Source organism: Nesoenas mayeri (assembly GCF_963082525.1).
Source record: "Nesoenas mayeri genome assembly, chromosome: 2".
In the NCBI taxonomy this organism is placed as follows: Eukaryota; Metazoa; Chordata; class Aves; order Columbiformes; family Columbidae; genus Nesoenas; species Nesoenas mayeri.
Genome location: NC_137543.1, coordinates 23,603,302 through 23,626,104, shown reverse-complemented (window position 1 = coordinate 23,626,104; position 22,803 = coordinate 23,603,302). Strand labels below are relative to the sequence as shown.

The 22,803-nt window shown below is 41.0% G+C and overlaps 1 protein-coding gene across 4 annotated transcripts in view; it reads right to left on the bottom strand.

Moving 5' to 3' along the window:
• RNF19A (ring finger protein 19A, RBR E3 ubiquitin protein ligase) overlaps window positions 1–19,520 on the bottom strand; it is a 60,515-nt gene extending 40,995 nt beyond the window's left edge. For 2 of the 4 annotated variants that reach the window (XR_013921798.1, XR_013921799.1), the window contains exon 1: window positions 16,342–16,532. The gene's annotated coding sequence lies outside the window, so the exon portion shown is untranslated. Of the gene's footprint in view, window positions 1–16,341; window positions 16,533–19,441 lie in introns of those variants that run through there. The other 2 variants (XM_080339257.1, XM_080339256.1) reach the window with 2 other exon arrangements.
• Window positions 19,521–22,803: the final 3,283 nt, after the last annotated feature.

Sequence of the window (22,803 nt, the reverse complement as noted above, 5' to 3'; positions counted from 1 at the left end):
AGGGAATACAGTGCACTGTCAGCAAGTTTGCTGATGACACTAAGCTGGGAGGAGTGGCTGACATGCCAGAAGGCTGTGCTGCCATCCAGCGAGACCTGGACAGGCTGGAGAGTTGGGCAGGGAAAAATTTAATGAAACAGAACCAGGGCAAGTGTAGAGTCTTGCATCTGGGCAAGAACAATCCCAAGTTCCAGTATTAGCCAGGTAACAGCCTGTCAGAGAGCAGCACAGGAGAAAGGGACCTGGGGCTCCTGGTGGACAGGAGGATGAACATGAGCCAGCACTGTGCCCTCATGGCCAGGAAGGCCAATGCCATCGTGGGGTGTATTAGAAGGGAGGTGGTTAGCAGGTCGAGAGACTTTCTCCTTCCCCTCTACTGTGCACTAGTGAGACCACAGCTGGAATATTGTGTCCAGTTCTGGCCCCCTCAGTTCAAGAAGGACAGGGAACTGCTGGAGAGAGTCCAGCACAGGGCAACAAAGATGATTAAGGGAGTGGAGCATCTCCCTTAGGAGGAAAGGCTGAGGGAGCTGGGGCTCTTTAGCTTGGAGGAGACTGAGGGGTGACCTCATTAATATTTACAGATATATAAAGGGTGAGCCTCACAAGGATGGAGCCAGGCTCTTCTCGGTGACAACAACTGATAGGACAAGGGGCAATGGGTTGAAACAGGAACACAAGAGGTTCCACTTAAATATGAGAATAAAGTTCTTCACAGTGAGGGTGACAGAACACTGGAACAGGCTGCCCAGGGAGGTTGTGAAGTCTCCTACTCTGGAGACATTCAAAACCTGCCTGGACACATTCCTGCGTAACCTCATCCAGGTGTTCCTGCTCCACCGGGGGAATTGGACCAGATGATCTTTCCAGGTCCCTTCCAATAGCTATAATTCTGTGATAATGTGACTTGCCACACTCTCACACAGACAATGAACAGAACAGCCTGACAACGAACAGAGGAGAACATGTCTTATCTCACCATTGGCCTGGGATCACATGAATTGTCACAGCCTCCTATGGCTGAGCATTAAGCCACAATAACTTCACAACTTGCACTCACTTGCCTGTACTCTAATATATGTAGCACATCAGTCCAGTCTCTCATCACCACGGCTATCCTTAAAAACATTTATAAACCCCACCACCATTTGGAGCAGAAATAAAGCATGCTTTTTCCTCCCTCATACATATCTCTGTAGTCTCTCTCAAATATCCATAGCCTATAGCAGCACAAAAGCATTATGTTTCGCCCTTTTATCCACTGCTCATTTTACAGTACAATATCCTCCATATGACTGACATCAGCAGAGAAAGAGCCCTTGAATTTTTCTTTGCTCAGCAAGATACATGGTCTGTAATGGTAGCCTGGAGGTATTTAATGTCATTCAAAAGTACGCCTTTCTCATCCTTGAAGGACCCACATATCTAGAAGGAAAGACAAATACTTGATTAAAAAAAAGTACAAAACCAATCCTAAATAACTTTATGAAGTTAGTAATGGAAACGTCATTAACTGCAACAGAAAAAGGTCGATATTTTCAGACGAAATTTTCTATAGCGAAGCACCTAATAAAACTTAATCTACACATACAAAAGCTCACTATAAAAAGAACTTATTCAACACATTAAAGACCTTGCTTTTATTTCTTCAAGGTGAAACAGTCTTCCCTAATTGACAAGTAAATACATACAAGACCAAGCCTGCTACACTATCAAACTAATCCTGAAATACAAGTTTGAAAAGGATTTAGAATACTATACTACTGTAATCCCAAATTCAATTTTAAAAAGCCATTTAAGCAATTACTTCATTTGATTATGTTTTGTAGAAGAAACTGCAAACTTCCAACATGTCCTAATTCATAAATTTGTCAATTACAGCATGAACCACAACATCATGAAAAAATACCCTATTGGAAGTGCTTATCTTTTTCCAGGCATTTGTTTGAAAGGGAGGGGGTTTAACTGCTATGCAAGACATACTCTTTTGATACAGTTCAAAAAAATGACATATAAAGGCCAATCGATACTTTACTCAAATCTGATAAATCTTACAAGAACCTATTAAGTTGTTACCATTTTAATACGTGTCAAGATATTAGTAAACGTGGGAAAAAACACACTTATTTCAGTAATCATGAACGTTCCTGACTACCAGAATTCAATGGAACATAAGAATGGTTGCACTGGATCTCACAAGTACAGAATCCTACCTCCAGAGCATGTAAAACTCCATGGTGCAGATTAAGGGTGAAAGAAATATTCCACTGGGCCCATGTCCTAAACACACACTCTTCATTTGCCAGACTGCTTTCAAATCCAGATAGAAAATTTATCTCCCTTTCCCTATCTCCTAGCACTTTCTAAATTGCCGTCCATAAGTATCAAATTTCCCTTCTCAATGCTATGAATCCTGAAGTCAGTCCTACGTTAATGAGCTCAACAGCCTAATGGAAAACAGCTCAAAACCAATTACTGATTTAAAAATCAGTGTTTAATCTGCTACTAATCTTACTGAATAGCATCTCATTCTCACATTATGATAGGAGAAAATAAGGTCTAACTTATTCTCATCTTTCTCATATATGAACAGAATTGCCAACTAGAGAGATGCGAAGCCTTTGAGGAGCAGGGTTAGCTGGGGAATCAAGTGCATGACCAGAGACAGACAGAAGGAAGTACTGTATAAATGTTTGCACCATTTACAGCTACACACAGCCACTTGTGATACAGTAAATTACATATTTTCTAGATTTACAAACAAACAGTTGAAGGATACATGTTTCTGCTTTTGTCAGTGCATTAGCAGAAAAAACAGGAAATGAATCAGACTGAAATAATAAACCTTGAGAAGAAACACGATGAAATTTTTTGGTCTTACAAAAGATTCATTCTTTTTTAAAGTGACAGGAACTTCAGTGCACAATTTGATCTAAAAACCATAGCTTCAATAGATAGTAGAGTAAATATGGATTGTTCAGAACAAGAAAATAAATCTGGATCTTTTTCTTTATTATGGCATATCACAAGTCTCTTCCACAGTCTTTCTGATGCATCACATTTTAAATTGGCTCTTAAATAAATGGAATTTAGGCAATCTGCATGTAAGCAGATGAAGCACCAGCCAAGGTAAGAAATGAAGGCTACCAAATAAAGATCAGTGCCAAATTACAGTGAACCCCTCATTTTCCTTCCAGCTTTGCCACACGACAGGCTGTATTATGAACAAGTCTGGGTCTCTGTGTTACAGATATGCTGTGATACTGCATTTAAATTCCACTAAAACTTCCTTCAATGAACTTTAAGAAATAAGATACAATGACAACAACAAAAATTAACCTCAAGTTCTGAAATCACTTTCCCATGCAAGTACAAAATTCTGTCATCCTTGAGCACCATTTCTTTTGGACTGTCTCATCTCTTATTTAAGCAGTTAAAAAATAATAAAAAAACAAAAGTTTAAAAAGATAGAGAAGACAACTATTGAAGAAAATGCACTTCCACAAAAAAATTTAAATGGCAGGCAAAAGCCTATTTTAACCCAGGATGTCACAGGACATTTTAAGACAGCTGTATACTTGCATATACAGAAGAACAACAGAACCAGGCTATAATCCCTACTAGACACCACACTAATCACTTGAATTTCAAGTTTGGACTAAAATACTTTCCCCCCCCCATAATCAGAACTAGTCTACAGGAGGAGGGAGGGAAACCAACAAAACAACAAACAAACAGAGCTCCATCCTATGTAGGTATTATATGTTTTTTGTCTTAATAATAAATTTTACAGCAAACTGACAGCACACTTTTTTCCTCATATGCAAAGCATTATTAAAGTTGTGGCAGCTGACCCTGGGGTTGGTTTCAGTGATTTAATCCCAGGCTGCAGGGTTCTCATGAGCACCTGCACGGGTCAGAAAGGAATGTGGCTCCCCAGCCCAGTGCCCAACTTCCGTCCTTCCCAGTCTCAGCTGGGGAGGGGACCTGGATTCTGCTACTCTGCATATTACTAACATCTCTTACATACCTGACCAGGTATATACAGTTAAAGCAAGTACCACACTTTGGCTCGAATGTGAATTCCCTTTCCTCATTTTCTTTACAGCATAGGTTGAAATAACTCCCTGATGTTTCCATATTCCCCTCTGATTACATATAACATATAAAATAGCCCACACTTTTTATAAAAAACACTGAACTAAAGAAAAATATCTAATATTGTAATAGCAAGCAAATTATTCAAAAGAATTATTTTTACTCTTAATTGTATTTTCCGCCATTATTTTGAATGCCTCAGAAATACACTAATTAACTATAAACTAGTTTTCAACCACAACTGGTAAGAGGGAAGATTTTTAAACTGACACCCTGGATGTCAGATGCTCTGGTAATTCAAGAAGTTCTGCCTTTTAAAAAGAGTATTAGCACACAATTTTTGGTGAGGAATGCAAGTTCGCTCAAATCTAAAACAAGCTCATTAAGAGTGTTAAACAACACATAAAATCTTGAAGTTTATATATAAATATACATTAGTATTTCAGTTTTCTAACAAATATTTTCTTAAAAAAATAATCTTTCCTAAAATACCAAATACAAGACGGAAAGCAATGTACTTCATTATAAGTATACTAACCTATTCTAACCTATTAAAAAAAAAAGCAGCTTGTGAAGATTCCTTTAAAAAAATTAAAGTAACTTTATTCTAATGAGACAAAGTACACTCTTATCTGTCTGTGACAGAGATTTTTTTTAATAATTTAATAATTTTGACGCTATTAACATTTAATAATATGCCCTGATTAAAAGCAAGAGGAAGTCAGACCAATTACTGAGTTAGGAAGAACATTTGGTATATAAAACACAGTCCTTGTATTGATATGTAATTCACACCTGGTCTGGCCTGTCAATAAGTACAAAATATTTCGCTAATTATAAACTTGGAAAATGTTTCTCTGAACCTATCAAAAAACTGTGTTACACAGAGCTGAACTGATAGAAAACTTATAAATTATGTTATTTCCAAAAGTTTGCTGAAACCACTATACTACAGAGCATAATACTAAAGGAGTACACTTTAACAAAAAGTTTCAGTAACAAACCAAAGCAAAGGAAAAAAAAAAAGTATCAAGCTTTTAAAACTGTTCAACATACATTTACAAACAGAAGCGTGCACACACTCAGCATCCTAAGGAGGTGGAGAAAAGCAGTCCTTACAGGTCAGATTTGCAGAAGAAATGCACTGCCAATGAAATCTAAACAAGACAATGTTAGGAGCATTCTTACTTATAATAAGAACAATTAAAACAAATGGGTGTCTCGACACTTCTGAATATTTGATCTGCATGCATCTATAAGCTTATTTGAAGATCAAATATCTGCAGGCATCCTAATTAAGCAGTATTTGCCAGTAAAAACTATTGTGTTTTAATTCTATTCCTTAAGTAATGTCCTGGTTAAGCAGAGTATGAGAGCAGATGCTATCTAGTCTGTTTTTGGGATACTCTAGGTAAGGAGCCATTGAAGAAGAAAAGACACTGCCCTGCAGCACCACTGCAGAAAAATTTAGCTGTATTGCCTCTTCTTCATCCGGGGAGCTCATCTCCAAGGAGAACTTTTCTTTTTACATCACCATAATAAAGATATGCAACAAATAATAACAAATCTAGTAAATCTTTTCCAACACTAATTTACAGAATCAGAATCACTGAGGTTGGAAAAGACCCTTAAGATCATCAAGTCCAGCCATTAACCTAAGACTACCAAGTCCAACACTAAACCATGTTCCTAATGCAACCCAATTTGAGGTGCCCTACACTAATAACTCTTTTCCTATGGAAGATCCAAGAGGTAAATCCCTGTAGATTTATCCATACGAATAAGAAAATGTAACAAGGTAAGTTATGTTTGGGTTTTATTCACTTGAGAAAGGAAAGTGAAGCTATTTCACTTTTGAGGGAAGTTCTTTGAAGTCAGGAGCTTCGCTGTTTATTTGAAACCATTTATTTCCTCCTACAGTTCCAAAGAAAATAGTTACACAAACACATTAGAGGAACTAGGTGTATAATTTCATTGAAAAGCTATTTAAGTTTCTTTAAAAGGAACTTTATGTCAGCACAGGAGATCTTTCAAACATTTCCTTAAGTTACTTGATAGAACATACGCTTTAGTATTTACCTTACTACTTTACAAAAGGAAAGCAACTACAGAGTGTTATTCCACAGTACTAGTAAGCATTGCTCTGTGGCCCTAAGCACAAAATTAAATTACTACAGTGCCAGGAAAACACCATTTCACTTCAAGTTGTAAATATACGAAGAAAATTCTCAACATCACTACAATTAAATGGTAAAATACCCAGGGACATGACAGGTTAAAAAAAACTAAATAAACAAAATTTAAGCTGACTGCAGCATTCCAAGATACTTTGCCGTTTGTTTTCAATGTGCTTTCAGTTTTAGTTCAAATTTACTTCTCATTTTATAAATCAGTTATCACTTAAGTTACAGTAAGACCTGCAGTTGTTTAAGACTAATTAAGCTACATATAACTTTAAGAAATTTATTTCTGCAGGGAAAAATACATTCACGAAATTCTATTGATGTGCAGTTAGGTAGCTTGCAGGTTTTTTATATTTTAATATAATTTCCTCGAACAATACAAAAAGTAACTTGAAGTGGACAGAAACATGGCAGACAAGTTCTACAGGAATATAGACAGATGTGAAGTTATTTGCCTGTATTTTAAAATGATGGACACTAAAGGGAATGCATCTTTTCCAGTGTCCAGTGCAAGAAGCTCTGGTATAGAGGGGCTCTATGCTCAGTAAGGTTCACTACATAGTTTGAGAGTCCTACAGATGAAGTCCCTACCGAACTAGAAAAAAGTTTAAATAAATACAAGTAGTCGTCCATGCTGTCTCTGTCCTGCATTAACCTACCCTGCAGCAGAAATTCAGAACAGGGCCATCTTGCACTCTTCAGAGTGAGGTCAGATGTTCAATTTAAACTGCCTATAAGACAGGTTTAAGCTAAATCTCCAGATCTGAATGGAAGCAAGGGCTTTCATGTCATTATACTGATGTCCTATAATAACTATAACCTATAGTTATTAATGTCCTTTTCTTGGAATTTACTAAACAGGAGGTGGTACCAGGTTTAACATTTTAAACCACTGTGGCTATTTACTAAACTAACAATGTACTTACAACAGCAGTTGAGCTTCCAAAGTAGCTTGCTACACTATTCTGTGGGACTAACTCCCAAAAGGCAAACATTTACCAGAACTTACTCTACAGACCAGATACCATCAGCACATAAAAGAGTACAGCAGTCCTACAAAAGGCAGCAGCAGGCTTAAAGCAAGGATGGATATAGCACCTCATGGTTAAACCACAGATGTTATGGGGGAGGAGGATGTAAGCAGACAGTCAGATTAAGTCAAATTGGAAAAATATAACATGCTATTGAAAACAGAAATTAAAGTAATAAGAAATTAAATACATTGTGACTCACTTGATTTTTATAGCTTAGTAAGTCACTTATCTCCAAAGACAAGGATTTCTTGTTAAAAGCAAGCCTGGTAACACTATTATTAAGAATGCTTGACACTTCCCACTGTAACATCCTATTTCCAAAGCTGCTTAGAATCTTCTGAAACAAGCTAGGCTGAAAGTTATATACAAAGATCTTCGGCTCTCTTATTTCAACCAAACTACTTAAGAAAACAACAAAACCCCACACCTCAAAAAATGATAACACATCAATGAAGAAAATTATCTTAGAAAATAAAATAAATCAAAAACTTAGTATTTTCTCAGAATTTGAATTCTGACCTATGTACCTGGGATGTACACTTTACCAGCCTTCCAGCAATGTGAATATAGCCATGCTTGCAAGTTTTGGGGAACGGGAGAAGAAAGATACATGATTTTCAGCAAAAAGTAGAAATTTTATCTTCAAAAATCTCTCCTGAACTTGATTCAGCCTCAAACCAAACTTAATCTTCTTTTCACTTCCAGGTGCACAACATGTTGTATCAAAGTACCAGACCAGTATTATTCAATATACTCATCAATGACTTGGATGAGGGAATAGAGTGTACTATCAGCAAGTTTGCTGATGGCACCAAGCTGGGAGGAGTAGCTGACATGCCAGAAGGCTGTGCTGCCATCCAGTGAGACCTGGACAGGCTGGAGAGTTGGGCAGGGAAAAAGGGCAAGTGTAGAGTCTTGCATCTGGGCAAGGACAGAGAGCAGCACAGGAGAAAGGGACCTGGGGGTCCTGGTGGACAGGAGGATGAACATGAGCCAGCACTGTGCCCTTGTGGCCAGGAAGGCCAATGGCATCCTGGGGTGTATTAGAAGGGAGGTGGTTAGCAGGTCGAGAGACTTTCTCCTTCCCCTCTACTCCGCCCTGGTGAGACCACATCTGGAATACTGTGTCCAGTTCTGGGCCCCTCAGTTCAAGAAGGACAGGGAACTGCTGGAGAGAGTCCAGCACAGGGCAACAAAGATGATTAAGGGAGTGGAGCATCTCCCTTAGGAGGAAAGGCTGAGGGAGCTGGGTCTCTTTAGCTTGGAGAAGAGGAGACTGAGGGGTGACCTCATTAATATTTATAACTATATAAAGGGTGAGTGTCACAAGGATGGAGCCAGGCTCTTCTCGGTGACAACCAATGGTAAGACCAAGGGGTAATGGGTTCAAACTGGAACACAGGAGGTTCCACTTAAATTTGAGAAGGAACTTCTTCTCAGTAAGGGTGACAGAGCACTGGAACAGGCTGCCCAGGGATGTTGTGGAGTCTCCTTGTCTGGAGACATTCAAAAGCCGCCTGGACATGTTCCTGTGCGACCTCATCTGGGTGTTCCTCCTCCGGCAGGGGGATTGGACTAGATGATCTTTTGAGGTCTCTTCCAATCCCTAACATTCTGTGATTCTGTGAAAATAAAGCTAAGAAGCTGACTTATCCTTTCCAGGATCTCACTACTATGTAACAGCAGTGTACAAGATAATCTAACCAAATGTGGAAGCAGCAGGAGAGAAGGGGGCTAGGGGGAGACAAGCAGATGAAAACAAGAATGGATATAGCCAAATCTTGCTGAGACATGGTTCTGAGCAACCTGACCTAAAAGTAGCCCTGCTTTGAGCAGGACCTGGACTCCATGCCTTTCAAAAGTCTCTTTCAATCCCAACCATGCTGGAATTCAAACAACAGTTGAGGTGGTGCCTGCTAGAAGGGCAACTGAAGTCTGCACCAAAACAGGAACAAGATGGCTAAACAGACTCCTTCACAGAGCATAAGAAAGAAAAACATAAGAAAAAACAGGGATTGCAGAGCGAGGAGACCAACAGTTGTTCAGGGAAGTAATCTGGGAATTCTAGCACAAGTAATAGAGACAATGTATCTCAGGAAAAACCCAGAGAGCCAGGAGAACTGGCTGATCAGAAACACTAAAAGAAAACATGCTAACAAGCACAGGGAGAAGATACCAGAGACCCTACAAAGAGTAGCTGAACTGGGAAGAAGAGAGGAAGCATCTCCAAGTGACAGGAAAGACACAGACATCAGATTAGGTATGGAAAAGGATATGCATTTAGATTTGTTAAGATATCTTCCTAACAAAAAACGTAACTCAATATGAATAGGATTTAGAAAAAAACAGTTTTAAGTATGCAGAAAGTAAAAGGTACATCAGTGGTGACAAAAAAAAAAAGCAGCAAAAGCAGCTTATACTGTCGAAGCATGCCTTACTCTAGCACTCATCCTCCAAGTCCAAAGACATCCATAAAACTCTGCATAAGCACACAGATCATACTGTCTAGGGCTGATCCCTATAAAGCATGGCAGAATATTATTAGATACCACTAGCTCAAATAGCAGTGGCCTGCCTAGTGAGTAGCTTCCAAATCTGCTGATATGATTGCAATTATTATTTTTAACAGCTAGGACAGAGCACACGAACTACATCAGAAATAACGTCACCAAGTAAACAGAGTTAAGCCCTGGAGTTTAGAAATAAGTGCTGAAGTACACTACGATGGTTTAATTGCATGGCTTTTATCCCTTTCCTTCCTGTAGAATCTTTGCCAGGTTCACACTTTATCAGGTCACTACTCAGTATTTTGTTTGTTCTTACTCATTGTGCGCTCATTAAAAAACAACCAAAAACACCACCACAACAACAAAACAGACCAACGCACACCCCCCAACCCTGTATATAATGCTACATTATAGTCAAATACCATATTCATGCCGCTGAAGTAGCATGGTTACCGTCCCTTTTAACAGATTCAATATTAAGGCATATGATCAAGGATGAATTTATTCACCAAACTCAGGTGCCTGATCTGAGATACCCCAAAATTTAATTTATTTCAGGCTATGTTATACAGAAAAGTATATATTGAAAGATACCGGCAGTATTGTGTACACACACACCCCAACACTCCTCCACCCTAAACCAAGAAATACCACTGATACTACATAGCCAGGATTCTGATGCCTTCGACAGGCAAGAAGAAAATATTTTCAGTGTTCTGGTTTATTTGCATTATATTCAAATGAAACAATCACCCTTGAGACCAGGTTTGTTGCTACCCAACATAGATGGAGTCCCTAGTGGGCAGGGCAAATGCATTCTGAGGAATGCTTCTCTGGGGAAGAAACAACAAAAAAAAACAACACAGCTGTATAATATAACTAAGAACTATACCTTAGTAAAGCTAGGCACAAAAGGCGATCAAACTATGGTTACTTCTTCAACCTGAATTCTGGCATTTCTTAACAATTGAGAATTTGCCCTGAAACCTTAAAATGACAATAAACTGCATGCAATGGCAGAATCGATTTCACTTTATTGACACGTGCAACCCCTCACATTACAAAACAAGGGCAAATAAGTCAACTAATTGCTGCAGAAGCCACACCTACCTGTCTGTAGTATTTCTAGTGCACACATTATCATGGTTTCTGAAAAACAAACTTAAACTTCCATCACCCTAAAGGCATCTCCCTTGACTTTACAACAGTTTTTCATTACACACACTATTAAAACCTGAGCCATTCTTCAACTACAAGATGCACTGTTTTGCAGAATGCCCATTAGAGAAGTTAAAGTTAATGCAATTCCATATTGAGTTAGACCATACGTACTCAAAGCCATACTTCAGTCAACTGCTTTCATGACTTGACAGTCATGTGATAATGAAGTTAAATCTAATAACCTCCCCTTTTTGAAGGAAATCAAATCACCAAAGCAAGGATTTAATCTTCTTCATCACCAAATATTCCAAACCCACCCATATTCAGTTACTAGTTTACAGTAATACTGTACAAACAAAGCACATATCTCAGAGAGTTGAACTTTAAATGTGATTAGTTCTAACTTCAGAAGGACTACATTTTAGAGAGTTTCAGTACCTACACTGCTTTTTTACAGATAGAATCATCAGCCTACTGAGGCTTCCCATAGTGTTGTATTTTTGTTCACTTTACTGCCAACTGGAAGCTCCCTCCTTTCAGAGTTCTGATTTGTTCTCTGAATGACTTCTAGCACAACAGAACCATTCTGCCTACTTAGTGGTGTACTGGTATGCATTTCAGGAGGAACACCAACCATATCAAAATACCTATTCATTATTACTTTTACTTTTAATTGTCATAGATGAACAAAGGCAAATTACAGAAGGTTTAAGAGAATTTGTCCCACAAATGCAGCATACTGTGGCTTCACAGCAACTGTGCATATGCCGTTTTCCGTATAATGGCTTTAAAAGGCATAGAGTGCAAAGATCCTCACAGCCTGTGGGATATAATTTAGGTTGAAACAGTGACTTCGAAATTAGTTGTTATGCTTAAAACAAAAGGGTAATATTGCATGACCTCTGAGATAAGAAAAAGGATATTGCCCTAAAAAAAAATACAGCAGTACCTCACACCTCAGAAACAAAACAGAAAAAAGCAACAATGAAAACAAAACCATGTCACTGTCTCATATTTTACTCAAACAACATTTATTGGTCTAGATCCAGCCACGATATTATGTTGAGTAGTGCAGGGTGTAGGAGGTGGGAAGAAACCGTTTTCGCTGCTTAATGTTCTAGATAAAAAGCTGAAACGCTGCCGGGCAGGACTAAACAGGATGCTTCTGTTTCTTAACCCACTCCCCAACAAACACCACCTCCTTGCAAAGCTTCAATTCAACAGCAAAAGATAAGTTCATCTGGCACGTCACATACCTTATCTACTAACTAAATTAACAATGAAAACAGGGGAGCTTGTTCTTCCTTTCCCAAACAGGCAGGCAGGCAGCATGTAATCCTAATAATCTTAATTCTTGCAAGGCATGGTCTTTCTCTTTTTTTATCTTTGTTCTCTTTTCATTAGTTAGTTAATTTACTACCTAATTCATCTTGGAATAATCTTTAATTGTTAATAATGGAAAGACTCGGGACTCCTGTGCTGAGCTTACAGTGTTCTATTCTTACCCTGGCTGAATTTCTGCCTGGTGTCAGGTCACACGAAGGCAAAGTCTACTTTTCTACAGCTCGGCACCACTACCACAAAGTCCAAACAAAAGCATACTGCCACATAAAAGAGAAAAAGGAGGCAACAGCAAACAGGAAGAAGAAGAAAGGGGGGGAAAGTAACTAGTCAGGTAGGAACGTGAGAAGGAAAATACTTATGGTCACCAAATACAAAAAAAAAAACCTCTCAGCCCAAACGGAGACAGCTTAAAACCACAGTGGTGTGAAATCAGGAGAAATAGTGAGCACAACAGCTTTGCAGATTTCTTCTCTGCATCGTATCACAAAGAAACTTGCACTGACTGCAGAACCCTGCATTTCAGGAAAGCAACAGCCTGGCTTCACAAGCTGTAAGTGCAAAAGATCCCTTTGCTTAAAAAGGACCTAGAAGTTTGATACCTCCATCTCTGACCCTGAGCAAAAGGGCTCCTGGTCTCCCAAGATGTATTTTTAGCAGTGCCATATAAAGGAAAGCTTGATTCCTTTTTTTGAAAATGCAAAGTCAAACAAAAAGTAACTATCAGATACAGCTTCACAGGTAAAATGAAACTGGAAAGGTAACTGCTCTTCTCAGGAAACTGAAGGTCTCCTATTCAGGAAAAAAAAAATAATAAAAAAAAATATTCTAAGGCTTTATTGTGTTTATATTTGACTTGAGACAGAGGAACACAAAGTTAGAGGCACCACCATCAGGACACACAGCAAAGAAGTCTTTGGTAAAAAATATTTTTCCATACACATTCTAAAAGTCTTTATTTAGGCTTGAACAGACTTCATCTTACAGTCACATTTATCACCATATTAGATGGCTTATTACGGAAACACGGAAGACAGACCTAACGTAAGACACTACCCAATGGCTGACTAGAAGAAAATGTTTCTCAGCAGGCTTCACCTTTGCCAGCTGGATGGTCTCACTACAACCACTATTTTATTCCTACACAAGATGTTTGAAGGACAACTGGATGCTCCCTTTATAAAACATTTTGATATGAAGGAGAAAAGCCGAACAGTATGTTGCAACAACCACTCTGACAGCATCTTCACTTACTATATACACTCCCCACACAGACATTAATACTTACTAAAACATTTAGTGTCAAGATACAATTAGATCTTGATACAAGAAGAGCTGCAGCACTGAATATGGGCTGAGCACATGGCCCTCAATTTCCAGGTCATAAAAAGACCCAAGCACTCATCAACTATCTCATTTAGACAGAACAAAAGCCTTTTATTTCCTATAAAAGGTATAAATGTTTCTTCCCAAGAGATAGAGTTCCAAATGAGGATACTGCCGAAGATCTGCGAAAACATCCCTCCCCTCGCCCTGTTTCACTGAATTATACTGGAAGTTCTGTGCAGCATGTACTTTCAGCAAAGGAAATGGATGAATGACGCATTTAGGCATGGCACCATCAATAATCTTTTCCTCTGGAATGCAACCATTATGGTGCTAAGAGAGACTCTCACTTGACTAAGAGCAGACAGTTAACAAGGCTATTTAAAAAACAAAGGTGCAGCAACATTAGTGCTGTGATATCATATCCAAACTGCTAGCCAGACAGCACTGGAAAATCCCCACGCCTTGACTAAAACTTTTAGCCCCACCTATACCTCCATGGTTCAGTAGATGCTCTGAAGTCCACAACCACTTCACACTCCCTACAAACCATTACCTTGTGCATGTTTTCGAGAAAACTTGTCTCACCAGAAGTCATACACAGCACACCAAATGTTATAGCTGGAATTGTCTTACAGACTAAATATTTTCAAATAAAAACAGAACTTGATTAACTTGATGTAGCTGGCAGAATTTGGTTTTATGTGAAAAATCTAATCATTAACTGAGAAAACTAAACCTGATACTTTTATTTATCGAGAATATGCAGCATCAGTGAAACACAATGAGAACTAAGCAACATGATTCTTACTGCAGACAGTTTTTCTGGAGCTAGTCCTCTTGCTGAAGCAGTTCTTCATTCACTAAATGGAACAACTGAAAGGGACAGCCAGAGGCTCCAATTTAGAATAAGAGCTCTAATCTGCCTTATGGGAGCGGCTAAAGGACCTATGGAAAAATGTTTGTTTAACAGTAATTTATCTCAACTATAAATGGAAGCAGAACAGAACTGACATAGTCCCACAATGACAGTTTGTGCTGAACAATAACAGGATACTTGCATTAACAGAGTTGTGCTCTACTTAAGAAGCAAAAACAAGTGACTATACCAAATTGAATTGGTACAAACATTTATTTCTGCAAGATGCCCTTCAAACATCTTGCTGAAGACATCATTAGGGGATATGCTGGCCTCTGAAGAGAGGAAGTTTTAATGCCTGAGGAAACACCTGTGTACATACACATAACTTTTATTTAAGCTCATTTCATTAGGTCTCTTTGCTAAGTTGCTTCAGGTTAAATCAACTCTTATATCAGCTTTCCAGACTGGTGCAATATATCTAGATGTGAAGTGAACCTGCTGGAAACTTGCCCTTCAGGGAAAAAAAAAAAAAAAAAAAAAATCTACAGCTACTCTCATCCTGTAAATGGCAACTACAGCTGTAGTGCTCTGGCTACCAGTCCAACAATATACTAATAGTCACAGAGCAGATGACTGACTTCAATCCAGTTTTTAAAGTCTATATTAATCGTCCCATTGCAAAAAAGTAATAGAAGGATTCCCACCTTTTCTTATTCCATGGACACAGCTCAAGGTAGGTTTATTCTGTTTAGAAGTGTGCCACAACTTCCATGGAAGTGAAGCAAAACCGACAGTAGAGGCCTTCCTCACTGCCCTTAATGAGGAAAGACCTAAGTGTGGTATCACAAATGACAACTCACAATTCAGCTTTTATGGGGCTATTCTCTCTTCTCTGAATTTTACTGCCTTTGAAGAACATTGCTTTGTTTTGGAACCTTGAGTCAGTATCTGCACTATGAGAAAAAAGAAAAACAACAACAACAACAACAACAACAACAAACAAACAAAAAACCACAACAAGAAGTAGCCCATGCCAGAGAAGGGCCAGCAATCAAACACAAGGTAAAGCACATTTATGCAGTGGCTGAGAATTGACAGAAATGAAGAAAGAAGACTAAACTGCCTTATGACTCAGATGAGCAAAGTCTCTTATACAAAGTCCCTTCTCATCAACTAGAAAACCTGGGATAATGGGGGGAACATTAGTTTACAGAAGTTTGGTAGAAATTTGCCAATTCATAAATGTCAGCAATAGGCCAAATACCTACTTATAAAACTTATCACAAAGCACTAAGAAACAAAATTGGTAAAAGAGAGTCCTTGAAGATATCCTTCTGAAGTAACCTTCAAGTAAATACTCAAGAGCGAAGACTGAAATTCCACTCTGAATTCTACTCTTTAGTTCAAACTCAGTTGTTTATTTGGACTTCTACTTCTTTCTGAGCTAAAGCAGAACACACACTATCTGAAATCTAATCTATATAAAAAACACGAAAAGGTTTCACTTTTCCTTAAAGGCTATTTCACTGACGATATAAGACAAACTACTAGAAATGAACTAACATTAGACTAAATCACAATTAAAACTTCAATTTCAGAGAATCAGGAAAAAAAATAAAGGAGGCATCCTCTTGAGAGAAACTAGGAACGTAAAAAAAAACCCAACTGTTTTCTAGGTGCTGATACAGTCTCTTCCATATTGTTCCTATGTGAAAACAAAAACAAAAAACAAACAAAAAGAACAACAAAACAATACGCTGCACCAAAAATAATATACTGCAACACTACTAGCAACAACCAGTTCTCTAAGACTCAATGCTACTTTTTACCTTCTTGGTGGAAGTCTACCTCCAGGTGCAATACAGATGCTTTTAGCAATATAAGATCCAAGACCATTTTCAGCATGTTGAAGCTGCATTATGTACACCAATTTATCCAGCTACGCATCTTCCATCAGTTCACACAGAAGGGAGAATGGAAACTTAGAGCTAAGGCAAATGCAAAAAGAGAAAAATCTGAAATAAACTCCTCTATGAATAAGTCAGTATTAAAATTAGTATTTTGTAGTCCCTGAAAGAGCATTCGCTGACCCTAAGAAAGAATCGGACTGACTCACAACTCAGCTACAAAACAGAAATCGCACTAAGAGTAAAGCCTAAAACATGTACCCATCAACTCGTTCTAGTCAGGTATTAAAATTTATTATACTAGGCTGGTATGTGGCATTTACGTCCAATCCTGAAAACAAATCAAAGCTAATTATGGATATCTGACCATGGGCCAGGGTAAACTGACCCCATAATGGAGACCACAAGCTTGGCTAACGGCCATCAGAGGACAGTGGTGCAGAACAGTGTCTTGTACTTTAGAGTTCAAACACCTTCCTTAGCACTTCCAAACCAGGATTCAGAAGTCTTGTGGAAAGATTTAGGCATCCTACTTTGTTTGCCTGGCAAGTGGCAAGGGAGGAATCTTTGTGAAGAATATTTTCATAAGCATAAGTATCAAAAAGGCCCAAGCAAACGGGAAAAAAAAAATTTGACTGGTTAGGAAGAACCATCTACCCACTGAACAAATGCAGTCTGAACTTTCTGTCATGGGGAACAGTAGCTAAATGCTGTTAATTATTAATAGAAAAATAAAGTATGCACATTTTCCATCACAAAAGGCTCTACACAACTGCCAAAAGAATTCAAGGGTTTGTGTTCTTTTACAGGTTGGCAATATTCACATAAACCAAGTTTTCCTAATATTAAGGCTAACTGGGAATCCCATAGCTAAATGAGTTTTAACGACTCATTTACTAATGGAGAGACAAGGATTTGTAAACACTACAAAGGTAAACAAATACATTTGTCAAGTATCTTACTTGCTCCTGAGCCTCAGCTAGCATAATTAATCAAAATCTGATGATTGCTCTTTATAAGAAATGTGTCATTTGTCTGGTAGATATAAAAAGAAAACCACACATACACATTTCAACCCTCTCTTCTATAAATGATGATCTGATGTCCTCAAACTCAAAAACAGCTGACAACGTAAACATAACAGCTAGAATTCAGCATTTTAGAAATGCTGAATTGTGTAAAGCACAGTTGAAACTCTGCAATACTTCAAGAAATATGCATATAGAGGAGTTACGCATATGTAAGCCTTTTACTGGACTCATTTCTAAGAGTTGCATTATTGCCATTATGCAAAAGTGGAACTTTCATTTTCATTTACTGGACCAAACAGGCCTAGTTCACAAGTAATAAAAAAGTGCTTTCTTGGCTTTCTGAAAGCTTTAAGTACAAATATTTAAACAATGTTTGCACTTAAATAATGGTGAGAATTTGGAAATTGTTAAGTAATGTTACACAGCCATCATTTCTAAGCATGCAAATCAATTATATGAGCTGAGCAAAACAGAATTTATACTTGAGTTTGACCTAGATATTAAACTGAAAACCTTATTTTCCAATGAACTTAGTAAAAACCATTCATTCAGATACTGAACTAGGGTTTTTTGGCCACCAAAAAAACTCTGAAGAAAAAAATTGAATTTAAAAAATGATTTTATTATTAGTTTTGTCTATAGAATTAAATCCTGCAAGACTCATTTCCCAAACTGCCCCTTGCTTTTTAAAAATAACGTTGTCCTTGATGGCAATTTGAGATAAAGCACTAATCACTAGCAATGCCAATGACAGTATTTTAACAGAAACAAGATTTGTTGTGCTCCTCACAGGGAAATGCTAGCACATTTCCAGTAAGCGACCACAAGGGCATAAAGGCTTTAAACTTTGGTTTCTCTGCTCAGCAATAACTGCATTCCACTACCGTCCCTTTTGCATAACCCCTAACTCTACTGCACTAATACCCCTTTAGCAAAGCCGCATTTCTTTCAGAGAGCACTGGAGCAGGAGAGGAAGAGGCAGAGGGACACCTCCCATTTGCCAACTAGCACCTCTTTAGCTCTCTTAGATGCACACTGGCGTTCAGATTGTTATTCGTTTTTCCATCTTTGCAAGACGGGGCTGCAATAGTTGCAGTGTGTATAGTACACTGCCAGATGGAAAACTCCCAGCTCTGCAGAAGGACCTGTGCAAGGATGCTGGCAATCACCATTGCTGGTTTCCCTCACCGCCTTTCCAGCCGAGCTGCAATATCCTCGGTCACCCCAGTACACTCGCTCCTACGATTCACCGGATCCAGGGTGGGCAACAGAGCCCAGAAAAGCAAAAGCGAAACTCTCGATGGGCAGACGTGGGATCTTCCCCCCGGACCGCGCCGAAGGCCCGGGAGTTGCGTGCAGCGCTTCTCCCGTGCCCCGTAAGTTCAAGCGCCAGAGTTCCCAGGGCCCGGCCGGCGGCCCTATGCCGCTCCTGGGCGGCGAGAGTGAGGCGCCCGCCGAGGGGCCCCCCGCAGCGCCGCGGCCCACCCGGGCGGGTGGAGGGCGGCAGCACCTCCGCGCACAGCCCCACCCGCCGAGGCCAAGCGAAACCCACCCGGCGGCTGCCCCGCCATCCAGCTCCCAGGGCGGGGGGCGGCCCGGGCCCCCCTCCTCCGCCACGGTTCGGGGCGGGACGGGCCCCTCGCTCAGCCCGGGGGGAGTCGAGGGGAGACAATGGGCACGATGACTTCACCCTCCAGCAATGTGAGGAGCACCGGCGGACGCCGCCGACTTCCCCCGGGGCCCCGGGAGACCCCTGGGCCGCGGCTCCCCGGGCCGCAGCGGGAACCCTCCCGGGCCCTCTCCCACCCGGGCTCGGGCCCCCGCCCAGAGGCGGCTCCGGCTCGAAGGCACCGCTCCACCCCCCCCCACCCTTCGCTACGCTCAGGGCGGCGGCTGCCGGCCGAGACCCCAGCCGGGAGACCGAGACGCTGCCGCTGCCGCCGCCGGGCCCTTCCGCGCCCCCTGCCCCGCCGCGGGCCCAGCCCCGATACCTGCGAGTCGACGGGGGAAAGAGCCGCCGTTCCGCCCGCCCGGGCCCGGCCCCACGCAGGAAGCGTCTGTGTGTGTGTGAGAGGAACGGAGGGGGCGGCGCTGGCGGGGCGGGGCGGGCCGAGCCCGGCGGCGCGGGGCCCAGCCCGGCTCTGCCCGCGGAGGGAGGGAGAGAGGGCGGCGCCCGGGCCGTTGGTTTCCGCGACGCGCTGAGCTCACGCGCACGGCGGTGCCGCCTCCTCGCCCGCGGCCGTTGGGGCGGGGCGGGCTCGAGCTGCCCTGGGGCACTGCGCTGGCCGCGGGGCGCCGGGACCCGGCGGCGCTGCCGGGGCGGCCCGGCCCGGTCCGGCCCCGGGGGAGCTCGGCGCCGGCAGGGCGGGGGTGCTGTCCTCCCGGTGGCGGTCAGCACGGTGGGCCGGCGTGCGGAGACTCCGCAGCGCTGCCGAGAGCCGCGACAGCAGCACAGAGCAATTATTTACCGTTCCGTGGACTTCACACCCACTAAAATATAAAAGTGCAGGGCGAGTAGTGAACTGTTGAGGCATTTCAGTAGGGTCACGGCGCTGAACGCTGATTCACTCGCCCGAACGGCAAAGCACTGATTGCATGCTGTACAATACAGGCACTCTTCTCGCCCCTCTTCTTGCCGTTTGAAAAAGAACCGCAGGCAGGATTTGCCCAGAAGTCGCCAGCCTTTCTGCGGCACGACCCCGCTCGCCGCGGTTCGCTGCAGCCAGCCCCGGGGCGCGGGCGCTCGGCAACGGAGCCCCCCGGGCCGCCCCGGCCGGGCTGTGCCGCGCCGCGCACCCGGCCCCGCTGCCCCGGCTCTCCGGCCGCTTGTCCCGCCGACCTTCATGGGATTCCCTCTGCAATCCTGCCTGAGCTGCTGCCCGCTCCCACAGCCTGCTCCTGACCTCTGCTTCTGGGCCAGCTCCGAATCCCTCTGGCATATTTTAAGAATTATTTGTGGACATTAATATTTCATCGGGTTTAAATCGTGTGTATGTGTGGTTTTGTTTGTTTTTCTTTCTCTAGTTAATAATTCATACTGTCCTGGATCATCTCTGAATTCTCTGGAAATGGAGTTTATCCTGTGCTTACAGATGACTAGTGGTGCTTCTGTTAAGCTGATATGAAGCCTAAAAGCTTACTCTGGAAGAAGTTACTAATTACCCAACCTGTATTTAGCGTGCAAATATTGTAAAATTAGTTAAATGTATCGTGCTTTTCCTGCGGGATTTGCAATGTACGGTCTCTTCAAGGCTTGCAGATACATTTACCTTTATTTATGTGCATAGTTCCATTTAAGCCAGTAGAGCTACTTCCAGTACATCAAATTAAGAGTGAGTACAAGTCATTCTATTGTGAGATACTTGATCTGAAATGACAGATTAGGCAATTACAACAAACATGAGGAAATGAGGGTAACAGCAATGAGATTACACTGGAATTTTGATCCGTTGTGACCAAACCACAGAAGTTCCTTCTTTCCTTGTAAAAGCCAGTAGCCAGGTGAGTTCCTTAGACTCCAGAATTGCAGACACGTACATGTCGCTTCAGGCATGTAAGTGGTGTCATTTTATTCAGCTGGATAAGATATGTAGAAAAATGTTACATCTAGCTGTTTGCAGGGTAAAGTTTTGGCCACTTTCTTATATATGAGATTTGGTACAGGAATATGGTATTGGAGAACTAAAGTTCATAAAATGAGGGGAGAAAAAGGAAAGGCAAGAGTGGAAATGAATGGGAGAAAGAAAACAAAGACAGGAACAGATGAGCATATAGAATATCATGACAGGATAGGTGAACAAATGTTGACTGGAATAGGAACAGCAAACGATTTTACCAACTCAAATGTGCAAGCACCAATAAAACGAAAAAACAGCAACCAGAAATGCAGAGCAATGCAATAATGTATTGCTTTCTAAATGTCCAGAGGGATTCAGCAAATCAGTACAAATATTCTGAAGTCTCTCAGCTAATGCTGGAGAATAGGAGCGGAACGGAGCCCGGGTGTTTTGAAAGTCTGTGCTGGGAGATCGAGCAGTCGCTGTGATGGTCAGAGAGTTTCCCCTTGAAGCTGATGAGGGGAAAGCAAACCTCCAGCCAGCGTCGCCCTGAGAGCTCTGCAGCAGAGAGCCTGAAGCCAACTAGGTGCTTTTCATCAGAAACACTCAAAATAGTCAATTAATAAAATACAGAAGGGAATCTTTTCTGCACAAGCTGCACACAAAAACTTACAGTGGTTTGTATAATATGTAGGGAGATATGTATGTTTGTTTGCTTGTTTGCTTATTATTATAGAGCAGGATGACAGAGAGGCATTAAGGAAAAGTAGGGGCTGCCCAAAGCCTTTAACAAAGAGGAAATACCTCATGCACACTGCATTTTGTGAAGCATACAAGATTTCTGAAAACAAACAAGCCTGTATTTCCAAAACATTTTCTGAAAAATATCTAAGATTTGAAACATTCTGGATATTTCATTCAGCTGCTGGCAGAAAAGTACAAAGTATTATTTTAGAATTAAAAAAATACTGCCATCAAAGCAAAGCAGCTGGTATGTTCTATGGAGAAATAAGCGCACACAACTTGCCGTCAAATTTGGAAGGCCAAAAATTATATTGGCATGAGGAGAGGTGAGCAGACAGGACTGAGAAAGAAAAGTGCTTTTTCTCTCAGTGGTAAGGAATGAAGAAATGGTATGACATGGACAACCTTTTCTCAATTTAGTATATTCTTCTCATAAGCTATACTTGCATGGACTACTGGCCTCAGTATAGTTTCAGTATTTATATACGAAACACTGCTATCTCATATGAAAGGGTACTGTAAAATCCAGTGTCTTGGGCCAGAATTTCACGTGTTTGTGGTCCTTTCTTTAAACTTATTCTGAAAGAGTATAAAGTATGACGAGTAAAAGTTTCCATCTCTGTGATCCCACATCTGAGTACTTCTTAGAAACGTTTATCTCAATATTCAACTATCATCTTCAACATAAAATCGCCAGAGCCAAACTATTTTTTTCTATAGATAATTTTATATTTTCTTCAGCCTCCGCCATCATCTGGTCTACAGTCCATAATTTTTAGGGGGAAAAGAGAGATCCTCAAATTTTCCCCTTTTGACATGCACATTTGTGCCCTTGACTTTTCCTTCATTTTGTTCTGAAGAACACCCTTCGTTTGGGATTTCACCACTCTCCTACATTTTCCAGGCTTTGCCTTGTTGTTGTTGTTGTTGTTTGTTTGTTTCCTGGAGAGTTTATTTTTAGCACCCCTGATTTTACTGATCTGTCTTACATTGTTGCCCCACAGATGGCTGTATTTGCACAAAAAGCATAGCAAAAGATTGATGTGGCAGGA